At 32.8% G+C, this 12,892-nt stretch overlaps 3 pseudogenes; 1 reads left to right on the top strand and 2 right to left on the bottom strand.

The window, feature by feature from the left end:
* Nucleotides 1-6: 6 nt before the first annotated feature.
* On the bottom strand, nucleotides 7-1,615 carry LOC122584593 (annotated as a pseudogene).
* Nucleotides 1,616-2,938: 1,323 nt separating this feature from the next.
* On the bottom strand, nucleotides 2,939-4,168 carry LOC122584591 (annotated as a pseudogene).
* A 6,405-nt stretch (nucleotides 4,169-10,573) lies between these two features.
* LOC122584592 lies at nucleotides 10,574-12,179 on the top strand (annotated as a pseudogene).
* The last annotated feature ends 713 nt before the right edge of the window (nucleotides 12,180-12,892 follow it).

Here is a 12,892-nt window from a genome sequence, read left to right as displayed (position 1 = left end):
CCTTGTTTCAGTGGCCCGAAAGGTTCGGGCCAAGTTTCCAATTGATTGGATACTTGGAATAAGAAGATCAGACTCTCCTTTGTTAACTATTTTAAGCAACTTGTCCACAACCTCGCGTGAGGTTGGGGGTTGGCTTAAAGGCCGAACGTCTTAGCTCAGAATAACGTTCGGCCACTGCCGTTATTTCCATTAGCGCCCTAGCCGAATTGTATTTTACTTCATCTTCTCCCTTTTCCAAGAGTACTGCGAAACATAAAAGTGCTCTAGATTCCGTTATGGTTTTACAGATTGCAAAATTATCACAACAAAGGCGAAAAAGTGCTTGTGCTGCCATCGCTTTCATTTCACTTTTGTAGCCGGATCTTCGAATCCCTCCCTTTAATGCTTGCCCGGGCAATGCAACACGTCTTCTACTCCTTTCTCGTCGTTGTTGGGGTGGTTGGCTCGGAGATTCATGGTCACTACACTATGTATATCCCCTGCATCTAAACCACCAGGACGCGCCACATGACATTGATCATCATCATCTTGCTTGTGTTTATGATGATCATGATCCGAATTGGCCATAACAACAGCATGAATCGACGCCATTTTGTTTTTGCTAACAATCGCGTACTTACTATGTTCTTCAATCGTCTCATACGCTAAATGACTCACGAGTAACCTAATCGTGTTGTTTTTCAAAAACTGATCTTGACATTGCTTATTTGCCTTAGCTAACTGCGCCACCGCCCACGCCACCACAATTTGCACCTTCATATGCCTTCTTTTAATATTTTCGCGAAAACAGGACAAGCCCCTGCATTCACTATCTGCTCCACGCTCGCCTCGTCAAGCCCAAGCAAACCTATCGCTCTAACCGCGCTTTCTTGACCTTCCATTCTTCCCTCTTTCGCTAGTTTTAAAAGCGGTGGCACCCCACCTTCCTCAATAATCAACTTTCCATACCTATCATTATCTCGAGCCAACGATACAAGTGATCCGGCTGCATCCGCCTATCCTCAAGCGTCCCACAACAAAGTATCGCGATTTGTTCCCATACCAACACAATATTGGCTCATTAGCCGCAATTGGGGGTAATCCAACATACTCATCATCACGTTCATTTGCAGGAGTGGACACACGTAGAAGCCACGACACGTCCCCAATCGAATTCTCAATCAAATTCGATTGTTTCTTAACCGCGCCTTTTGGGATAAACGTATAGATCCGGCTGAAACCATTAGCCCGACATTTGATCACAAGGATAAGCGCTTTATCTAAAACCTGTTCAGTATCATCAATAATTCGACGAGTGGGCCGCTCATAAAGATCATTACTGGCCCGAGCGGCTTGCCTAAGCAACCCAACGAGTTTTTCGGTTCTTTCTTTGATTTCAGCACATTCTTGTCTATATGAACGAGCAAATTCAGTCTCTTTAATAATCTGGTCAGCCAATTGAATAGGTCTGGCTAAGATCTGTTTCACAATGTCCGCCATTGCCACCCGCAGACCACCCGGGTGGGTCGGGTATCAAATTTTGATCTTTCTTGAAAATAAAGATATGGGTACGTCTTAAAATGTTGTTACAACGAATCTTTGATTATAAAGCTAGAGACTTTTGGGGTGTAATGTAAAGGGTGCGTGTATATGTATATTTTTCAAGAAATGACCATGCATGAAAAAAGGTGGCGACGGCGGCTCACGGCGGTAAAGATGGCCGGAAAAGAGAGGGAGATGTTTGCAGAGGATCAAAGTTAAATACAAATTATGATAATTACTACTTGTTGAGAATTTTTTCTTCATTTTAATTTAATTAAATAATGTGTGTGTATTAATGTGTCATTTTTTGATTTTGAATGAACCATAAAAGACGGTTACAAACAACATGTTTGTAGGGATTGCAATGGTTGGTAAATAAACCAAATCCGGAGGTGAAAGTGTCTCATTGGACTTGTGGTCGAACCAGCAATTAAAACCTTGATTTAAGTTTTATGGTTTTAATTAATGGGCTTTAAATATTACTTTGACTGATTGTTTGACATAAACTTTTTTTTTTATTACTGTTATATCATAGAGTATATTAAGACTATCTCCAATGAGGATGTTTTGGGCGTCCTTGAGTGTCCTTAGGTGTCATTGGATATCCTTTGCGGTTGAAGCTTGTCTGAAACTAAAGATTTTTTGATGCATGCCCTTACCCAAGGGCATGCCCTTAGGTGCCCTTACTTATATAAATTTTTTTTTTAGTGGAGTTAAAGGATATGTAAGGATATCTAAGGATATTTGTATGGTTAGAGATAAAATTATAGGATTTTAAGGATTTATAAGGATGTGTAAGAATTGTAATGATATAATATGGCGACTCAAGGACACCTAAGGACGTTCTTAGCATTGGAGATAGCCTAAAGACAGTATATATTAAGGACAGTCTATATGTAACAGGTTACAGGTGTACCAAAGCTATATATAGCCAATTTCTGTCTAACTGCAATGACCTTGTAAAGTTATGACTTATGACCAATCACCAAAATATGTATGGAATAAAAAGCATTTTTTTGTCTGTTTATCACAGATTTGGCTTCATATTATCTTCTTTTTTTTAACAGTAAAAAAATACTCGCAGTTTGTTTTTAAATTAGTACTTTAACTATAATGCATACCATCAGGCAGTCAAGTACTGACTAATAGAGGTATTTACAACATTCGGTTACACCGGAATAGTTACATTGGCACAAGTTCATTTATCAAAGTTGCAATAAGCTTCTGTTTAGAAAAGAGAAAGTCAACAAAAGGCTAGATATGTTAATTCCTTTAAAAGGTATTAATTAAATTTATAATTAACTAAAGATAGCGTCGTTGTTAGTTTATAATATCACATGACTTGGTAGTTGGTACAACCTTTTTAACCGAAGACAATTGTCACGGGACCATATATAAACCATATATTAACAACCGGTTTTCACAATCAATTTAAATAACCTTCACAGATATAGAAATAATCTTTTTTACACACAAAAGTGAAATGAATACAAACCAGAACAAAATAGGTATTTAGATAAAAACATATACAAGCACTGACAATATATGCACAAATGAAATATTGCATGATGCATGATTTGATCCTTTTTAACGTAAGACGGAGTAAAAAATTAACCTTTCCCTTCAATCCTTGCCCAAGTAAGACCAACACAAGCATCAACAAAATCCTCATTAATAAAATCAGTCGAAAATACTTGTAACCGATCCGCAATATTTCTCGAGAAACATTGCGTTATGAACAACCTTGCATACCCATGAATCCGGTTTGTAACCGGTTTCACACACAAAACCGGGTTATCAGCTTGTGGCGTCACCGTATTCTCCACCCTATAAAAGTATTTTCGCGAAGTCACAGGTTGTTGTTGGCTCAAATACTTCAAATTACTCTCGAATTTCGTATGGGGCAAATCGGTATCAATCCAGTTATCTTTCAAGTAACCCGAACTCCAAAACGGCTGCCCGCTTTTGGTTGGGCGGATTTTTGAGGCTTCCAACGCATAATATCCGTTTGGGTAAAATCTCCGCAACGGTTTTTTGGAATACTTGATCATCTGATGGATCAAGTATTCCCCTAGTTGTTCCTCCAAGTACTTTTCGAATTCGGGTGGATCATTATGCCCGAATTCAGTACGTATCTCAAGAATAATTATTTCAGATTCAGTTTCTGAAATAAACTTTTTACGTCATTAATAACCACGTCAATACTATACGTGGTTAAAATTCCATGACACACTTTTCGGTTCTCGTTTACTCGAATATCGAGTAAACGGGCACCGAGTACAAGTTGTCGATAAATAGAACAAGATTGACATTGGGCAAATGGTCTAGAAACCATCCTGATCCCAATCTTATTGGTTCCGGAATCATGGGTTCCGGGCCAAACAATCTTGTTTAGGTGAAGTTTTTCCGGGCCCAGGCCAGAAATCCAGTTTTACGATCGTTAGGGTGGTGATCACAACCTGGATAGTTGCAGCCGGAGCTCTCTTCGAGTTCTTGCAATGTTTTCTTCTCGTCGGAAATCTTTTTCCGGCGTTCCATCTGTTTAGACCATTGAGCGCCCATTTTTTTGTTTTTCTGGCTGTGTTTTTTTCTTCTTTAAAGATAAGCAAGGACCATGATTGGTTATGTGGATTTTATATCAAATATATATATCAATCCCATCTTTTTATTTATTTTTATTAGGAGTATTATATTTTTATAATATGTCTTTTTCGTTGATCTATTGATTGAAAAAAGCATCATGTTAGTTAGACTTGTACATTTTGTTAGTAAAATATACTGTATGTCTCATTAAACGCCCATAGATTTATTTTTTTTTATGAATTCTTTCTGTTTTGTTTTTCATAGTAATCAATAATTATGCTGAATATCTTAACGCAAGTCCTTTGGGTAGGGTTAAAAATTTGCGACGATATACAAACAATTGACGTTGTAAATAATGCAAAATAACATGTGCGATTTGGCTTGTTTTGATTAGCATTGCATGACCTGTAGATATATATGGTTGTGTTTGATGATCGTGTTTTTGGCTATCATTATAACGTGGAGGACGAACACGAGATACTTATATTCTATATACTAATCTTAATACCCGTACGAGGTACGGTAGCTATATAAATTTTATCATAAAGAAATACAAATATGCCTTATATATGATTCGCAAATATGACATAAATGTGGTTAATGTAACCCATGATCGAGACTAAGTTATACTAATAAACAGTAATGAGTAATGATAATATAATATATGTTTAGTTAAAGATTTGAATTTAACTTAAATTTTTACAATCACATCAAAATCAGAACTTGTAAACATAGTGGATAATGTCAAATAATCTTGTAATTTGGATCGTAAACTCAAAATTTTGGAGTATTCATATTAATAACATATTATTATAGATAATATAAGTAATAGGAGCTGAAGAATTGAAAAAGAAAAAGAGACAATTTTATTATTGAAAAAATGATCAATGAAATAAGGTTATAATGTGTTTTTTGTTTATCAATAAGCCAAGAGTTATAATTTAATTCCATGTCTAATAAAGAAATTGAATCTATATATAATTAAAAAAACTAATAATAAAATAAATAAACCATAATCAAAAAGCCACTTTTTAGCCAACAACTAAACATCACAATTAGGGATTTTATTTACACATGGTTTGACTGGAGTAAAGATGACCCAAACTGAGACCAAATAACTGACTTGAAATCTATTCTTTTAGTTTCACGTGTAAACAAAACCATATATAACAATCAATTAACCTAACATATTATAATAATATAATGATAATAATCAATATACTAATAATAATAAGAAGAAGAAGAAGAAAAAAAATCAAGAAAAAAGATTAGTAGCTTATCTACCATATGTTCCATAAGGTGAAAAAAAATAAACGGTGAGGGTAGCATGATTCGTAAAGTCATTGGATGTAGAAGTTCTAAGAACTTTAAGAAAGTATTCCTACGTTAAATTTTCTCAATAGATTTTATTAATAAAATACAGGTATCCGAATTTAAATAATAAAATAATTAACTTTTAAAAATTCTAATTTAAAAAGGAATTTAATAGATATTTTTCTAAATAAATATGGTTAAAAAGACAATTATCGTTTTAATATATCGTCACGTGTCGATTAAGGAAGTTTATAATCCTGTTTATTGGTAGATATACATCAAAACTTGTACAATCATGTTCGATTTGAATAAATGGAAATGAAAATTATGATGGGGGTGGGGTGGGTGTTGAAATTGCATTATTGGTGGGGAGATGCAATAGATGTGTTCTCTAATGTATGGCTGGCAAAAGCTAATCGATTTATATAATACTGTATATTTAAATAATTTATATCTTTATTTAATTTTTGTTTTTAACATTCAGACTTTTATTAATATACTAGAGTGGTGTCGCGCGTTACAGCAGCGATGGTCTATAACGCTTTAGATACCGTAACAGTTTATAGCGTTCAGTTTACTTTTATGAGATACGTCAATGCAGAATCTAACCGTATATATCATTCTAAAACTAAGTCGCGGATTTGGTGCAAAAAATAATAAAGTGCAAACATTAACCATGAAAATAACCACTTACAATTGTAGGAGAGGAAACCAAGGCAATTAAAAAATAAATAGTCAAAATTAAAATTTAATACGAATATACAACGAACATAATTGGTTCATAATTTCGTGAGTTATAAATTTTTTTATTCGTAACAATACCTTCAGCAATAATTTAGAGTTAATGGGGATTTTATAACAATAAAGGTTTTAGGTAATTGTGGGGTTTTTTTATTAAGGGTAATATTGGAATTTCAGGGATAAGGTGTGTAAAGATAGTTTAAGGTGTGTTTGGGATTACTTTTAAAAATAGATTATGCGTTTTGAATAATCAGAATCAGATAATCAACTGTATCAATAAATGCCATTGAAAGATAATGTTTAGATTTGATTATGTTGTTTGATATCACAATAATCAGATAATCAACTTTTTAAGTGTTTGGTAAATTTCTATACTTCAAATACTATACAGGTAAATTGACAAAAGAGGACATTAAGTAATTGCGGTTAATTGTAACTAATATATTAACGAGTCTTAAACTTCTTATGAGTTTTTCTATAAGTTTACTGGGTGAAACTATAAGAACAAGAAACATGAATACATGATGCCAATAATAATATTGTTAAAGGAAAACACATCGAACATCATAAACTAAGTATTAGTTTACCGAAATATTTGTTGTTTAATAAAGGATTCATTAGAAAAATAAAATAATAATAACTAAATCACATTACCCATTTACGTATTTGGCGTTGAAGAAAAAATCAACTAAAAGCATAAAGACTTTGCAGGGCGGACTATCTATATACATATATTATATGTTTATAATATTATTATAATATTTACTAATTTATTTGAAGTGTAGATAAGGCCTTTCATGAGTATGGTGTGAAAATAAAGGAAGGAAAGTGGCTATAGAGAATCTACGTTTTCCTGCAGTAAGGTGAGGGTTACTTCTAAGTTTTTGCGTTTTGTGATCTTCTAAACGCTAATAATCAATTTTTGAAACCTTTGTGCCAAACACTATAAACTGATTATCTACAACTTTCAAACGCAATAATTTAAAAATCCATTTCAAAACTCAACCCCAAACACCTTCTAAATGTAGAGGGTAAATTTGGTAATTCAAAAGTAGATAGTTAAATGAGAGAGGGGATAGTTTGTTTATATAAGTAGTATACATGAATACTAACAAGGTGCTAGTAAAACATAACTTTTTGTCATTCTAAAAAAAAAAATATTGGGTAACTGTTGGTCTTTAAGTTGGAAATCATAAATCTTTTTAACCGACTCTTCTAAAAATCCCCCAAACTATAAAATCACATTACTTGATATTGCATATTCTTTGTTATTTTTTTTAGACGAAAAAAAGATAACGTTGGTTCATGTTGAAAATTTGAATACAACACATGTTAATCATCATCTAACACTTGTTATCATTTTGATTCCCTTTGATATATACATTTTTTGATATTTCTCGTCCATCAGACGAGACTTAAGACTAGTTAGAAAAAAAAAGAGAAGATTACATATATATCATTTTTTTAGACATAATTACATATTTAAGTAGATGACAATTGTCATGTTTTAAGATTTTTAATTTAATAAAAATATTTAATTAAAAATAAAGAGTTTGATAGATTGTTATTTCAAAGCATCATTTTAAACTTATATACATAATCAGACATCGACATCTTTAAACATATCTAAAAAAATATAGATCAACCCAATTATAAGTTGAGTGATCCATTCCTCGTTCTTGTAAGTGTGTGGAAATCGAAGATTTGCTCTTTTTTTTTTGGAAAGGCAATCGAAGATTTGCTTACAATGACTTTGTCATATGATGTGCCCGACAATGTACAAAGTCTTGATATGTAAGACTCTGTTTGGAAGTAGCTTAAGAATATACCGTAACAAATGTACTTGTTGTATATATGAAAAAATGATCCGTACTGCAGATTTTACTTAAGTTTAGGTACTGCCACATTAAAAAAAGTTACATATTAACCTTTGAATTTGATAAACACATTACCTCCCTGAGTTTCATAAACCCCCATTGAATTTTGCATAATCTCCTCCCTTACTTTACCTAAGATAGGTACTGAATATTTAACTAACATTTCCCGGTATATATATATAGAGACACATATGTAGTTGTAAGATAAGACCATGATTTATGAGGCTGTCTTATGCACTAAATATCCACCCATTTCTTTTTCTTATTTAATGTGTTTTTTTTTACAACCTTAAATTGGATAAAATAACATGTCACATCTTAATTTTCATCCAAATTATGTGTCTCCAATTTTGTTTTTAAAAAGTTGAAATGAATGAATGAGATGATAATGTAAGAGAAGAGATCATTAAAAATCATCACCTATTTAAAAATAAAATTTGAGAAACAAAATCAACTAAATATCCACCCATTTCTCTTTTTTTTTTCTATTAAAAAAAACTCAAAAACATAAATTGTTTTGAAATCATTTATATCTCTTTTTTTTCCCTAGAAGAAACTCAAAAACGCAGCGTTAAATGTGAAACAAACTAATTATAACAAAGTTGAAGAACTCATGACTCGGACTCGACTCGCGAAAGGGAATCAGAAGTTTTTGGAGACTCGTACTCGACTCAGGGAGAAGTCGGATTGGATTTATATATACAGACATAAGTATTTTTGAAATCATATGTAATATAACTTTAAAAATATCACCAAACTTCAAATTTTAACATAATTGTTTAAAAACAGTAACATAATAATTCAAAACTTAATAATTAAACATAAAATAATTAAATTAATTAAGACTTAATTAATTAATAATTATAATTAATTAAGAATAAAAAGTAGAGTTATCTCTTTTTCCTGACGGTCAATAAAGTTATGAAAGATTTTGATTTATTATCTCTTATTTTATATATAATGGATTTACCTGGACTAATACATGATTTTTCTTTTAGTATTTCTGGGATGGGTATCTATATTAGGGGTCTGGTAGGTAGTATTACTTCCCAACCCATTTATTCTGCCTTTTCGTTGGGATTGGTTTTGTTTGTATATCTTTATTCTATATTCTATCGAACTCACATTTTGTAGCCGCTGCGCAGCTCCTTATTACGTAGGAGCCATAAATGTTTAATCATTTTTGCTGTAATGTTCATAATGGTTCAGAATATTCCAAAGATTTCCATCTTTGGACCGTGGGAGATGGAGTAACTTCTGTGGTCTGTACAAGTATTTTTGTTCACTAATTACTACTATTTCAGATACGTCATGGTACGGGATATTTGGACTGCCAAAGCAAACCAGATTATCGAGCAAGATCTGATAAGTAATAGTCAACAAATTGGATTCATTTATCAACAGATTTTTTCTTCCGTTTGAATTTATTTCAATAATTCTTTTAGTTGCGTTAATCGGCGCAATTGCTGTAGCTCGTCAATAATACTCGTCGAAACGAAATGGAAAACCTTTTATGAGCTATCACATGCAGTTTCTTTTTATTTGACGTTGTATATAAAATAGAAATTCTTTATTAGTTCGATTTATTCCCACTATTCCTTTATTCTATTCTATATATAATTCTATTACTCGTTATCGTTACTAGTCAATCCAATTGGTTAAATGTGTTCATATTGAAATGAATCGCGATTGATAAGGAGTTGGTGATGATGCTCGAACATGTACTTGTTTTGAGTGCCTATTTATTTTCTGTCGGTCTATATGGATTGATTACAAGTCGAAATAGGTTAGGGCGCTTATGTGTCTTGAGCTTATATTAAATGCTGTAAATCTAAATTTTGTAACATTTTCTGATTTTTTGATAGTCGTCAATTAAAAGGAGCCATTTTCTCCATTTTTGTTTAGCTATTGCAGCTGCTGAAGCTGCTATTGGACTCGCTATTGTTTCATTTTATCGTAACAGAAAATCAACGTATAAATCAATCTAATTGTTGAATAAGTAATACTTTTTATATGTTGAATATTATTATATTTATATTCTATCTATATAATAATAATAATATATAAAAATTAGAATAAAAATTAGAATTTTCATCAATTAAAATTCAAAAATTAATTCAAATTAGATGTCTGCCACGTAAGGTATGATCGTGTTATCACAAATAAAGTAAAGATAATAAATCAAAGTAGTTTGGCACTGTCAAGCCAGAAGTAGATAATAAAAAAACTCGAGGAACTCATCGATTCATCTAGTACTAGTATTTAAATATATAATCATTTATCAATTACTAATTGAAACTTTATCACGTTCAAAATGGATAGATCCAATGTCGCATTCAGTAAAGATTTATGATACATGTATCGGGTGTACTCAATGTGTCCGAGCCTGTCCCACGGATGTCATTAGAAAGATACCCTGGGATGGATGTAAAGCCAAACAAATAGCATCTGCTCCAAGAACGGAGGATTGTGTCGGTTGTAAGAGATGTGAATCCGCCTGCCCAACAGATTTCTGAGTGTTCGAGTTTATTTATGGCATGAACAACCCGCAGCATGGGTATAGCTTATTAATACGTTACAGAAACCCGAGTCCATTTTTTTTTACCGCCAAAACCAGTGCCAAAATATTTTATTTTTGGCACTGGTTTTTTGGTCCAAGCGTATCTGTCTTTACCACGAACAAATTTCCTTGGTTAACAATAATTGTAGTCTTACCATATTTGCGGGTTCCTTAATTTTCTTTCTTCCCCATAAAGGAAATAGGTAATTAGGTGGTATACTATATGTATATGCATGTTAGAACTTCTTCTAAAACCTATGCATTTGTTATCATTTCCAATTGGACGATCCATTAATCCAACTAGTAGACGACTATAAATGGATCAGTTTTTGATTTCCGTTGGAAATTAGGAATAGATGGACTGTCTATAGGCCCCGTTTTATTACAGGATTTATCACTACTTTAGCTACCTTAGCGGCCTGGCCTATTACTCGGGATTCTCGATTATTCCATTTCTTGATGTTAGCAATGTACAGTGGTCAATAGGATCATTTTCTTCTCGGGACCTTTACTTTTTTTCATCATGTGGGAATTAGAATTAATTCCGGTCTATCTACTTTTAGCCATGTGGGAGGGAAGAAACGTCTCTATTCAGCCACAAAATTTATTTTGTACACGGCGGGGGGCTCCATTTTCTCTTAATGGGAGTTCTGGGTATCGGTTATATGGTTCTAATGAGCCAACATTAAATTTGAAACATCAGTTAATCAATCGTATCCTGTGGCTTGGAAATAATATTCTATATTGATTTTTTATTGCTTTTGCTGTCAAATCACCGATTCTACCGCTACATGGTTACCAGATACCCACGGAGAGGCGCATTACAGTACTTGTATGCTTCTAGCCGGAATTTTATTAAAAATGGAGCGTATGGATTGATTCGGATTAATATGGAATTATTACCACACGCTCATTTATATTTTCTCCTTGGTTGATGATAGTAGGCACACTACAAATATCTATGCAGCTTCAACATCTCCCGGCCAGCGTAATTTAAAAAAAAGAATAGCCTATTCCTCCGTATCTCATATGGGTTTCATACTTATAGGAATTGCTATAACCGATACGGGACTCAATGGAGCTATATTACAAATAATATCTCATGGCTTTATTGGTGCTGCACTTTTTTTCTTGGCAGGAACGAGTTATGATAGAATACGCCTTGTTTATCTCGACGAAATGGGCGGAGTAGGTATCCCATGCCAAAATATTTACGATGTTCAGTAGCTTTTCCATGGCTTCCTTGCATTACGGGTATGAGTGGTTGTGTTGCAGAAGTTATAATCTTTTTAGGACTAATTACAAGCCAAAAATATCTTTTAATGCCCAAATAGCTATCACTTTGTAATGGCAATTGGAATGATATTAACTCCTATTATTTATTATCTATGTCACGGCAGATGTTCTATGGATACAAATTATTAATACTCCAAACTCTTTTGTTTTTGATTCTGGACGCGCGAGTTATTTGTTTCCATCTCCATTTTTCTAACCTGTAATAGGTATTGGTATGTATCCCGATTTGTTCTTTCGCTATCAGTTGACAAGGTTGAAGTATTTTATCTAATTATTTTTATAGATAGTTTTCTTAAAGTTTCTTAAAGAAAAAACTCCTATGATTTTAAGAGTCGGTTGGATAATGAAAAAAAGAAGGTTTTTATTCTCTTAAATTTAAATAAGTAAAAACAAATATGAATTTCAATTTTCATCCAACATACTTGGTCTTTGCGAGAACCGCGTGAATCACTACACTACTTGATTCACGCGGTTCTTGCCGGTTGACACAATGTGTTTTATATACACTATTGCACTCTGTTTGTAGTCGTAATAACTTTTCTTTTTTTAACTAGAGGTTAACGTAATGAACCATAACTATGTAGCCGATTCCTAATAGATTGACCCCAAAATAGCATATCAAATTATAAGAAAGCCTAGAGTCGCCACAATTGCGGAATTTGTCCCTGCAAATTTTTATTTGTTCGAGTATGCAAATAAATTGCGAATACGATCCACGTAATAAAAGCCCAAGTTTCCTTGGATCCCAACTCCAATATGATCCCCAGCTTCATTGGCCATACTGCTCCTGAAAGAATCCCTATGGTTAAAAAGATAAATCTAGGCTAATCACAACGATAACTCAATAATCTAATGTTGAATCAATTGGGCCTTGTAATAATCTTAGCATAAAAAAAAGAGGTTTTTTTTAAATATTGTTTATTTCATTATGTATTGGATTTCACCAAATGAAAAAGAGTGATTAATTTTAATAAATTATTACTTTTAGAACTATAAAAAT

This window comes from Erigeron canadensis, unplaced genomic scaffold (assembly GCF_010389155.1).
Source record: "Erigeron canadensis isolate Cc75 unplaced genomic scaffold, C_canadensis_v1 Conyza_canadensis_unscaffolded:50, whole genome shotgun sequence".
Taxonomy (NCBI): Eukaryota; Viridiplantae; Streptophyta; class Magnoliopsida; order Asterales; family Asteraceae; genus Erigeron; species Erigeron canadensis.
This window is presented reverse-complemented; position numbering and strand designations above follow the sequence as displayed.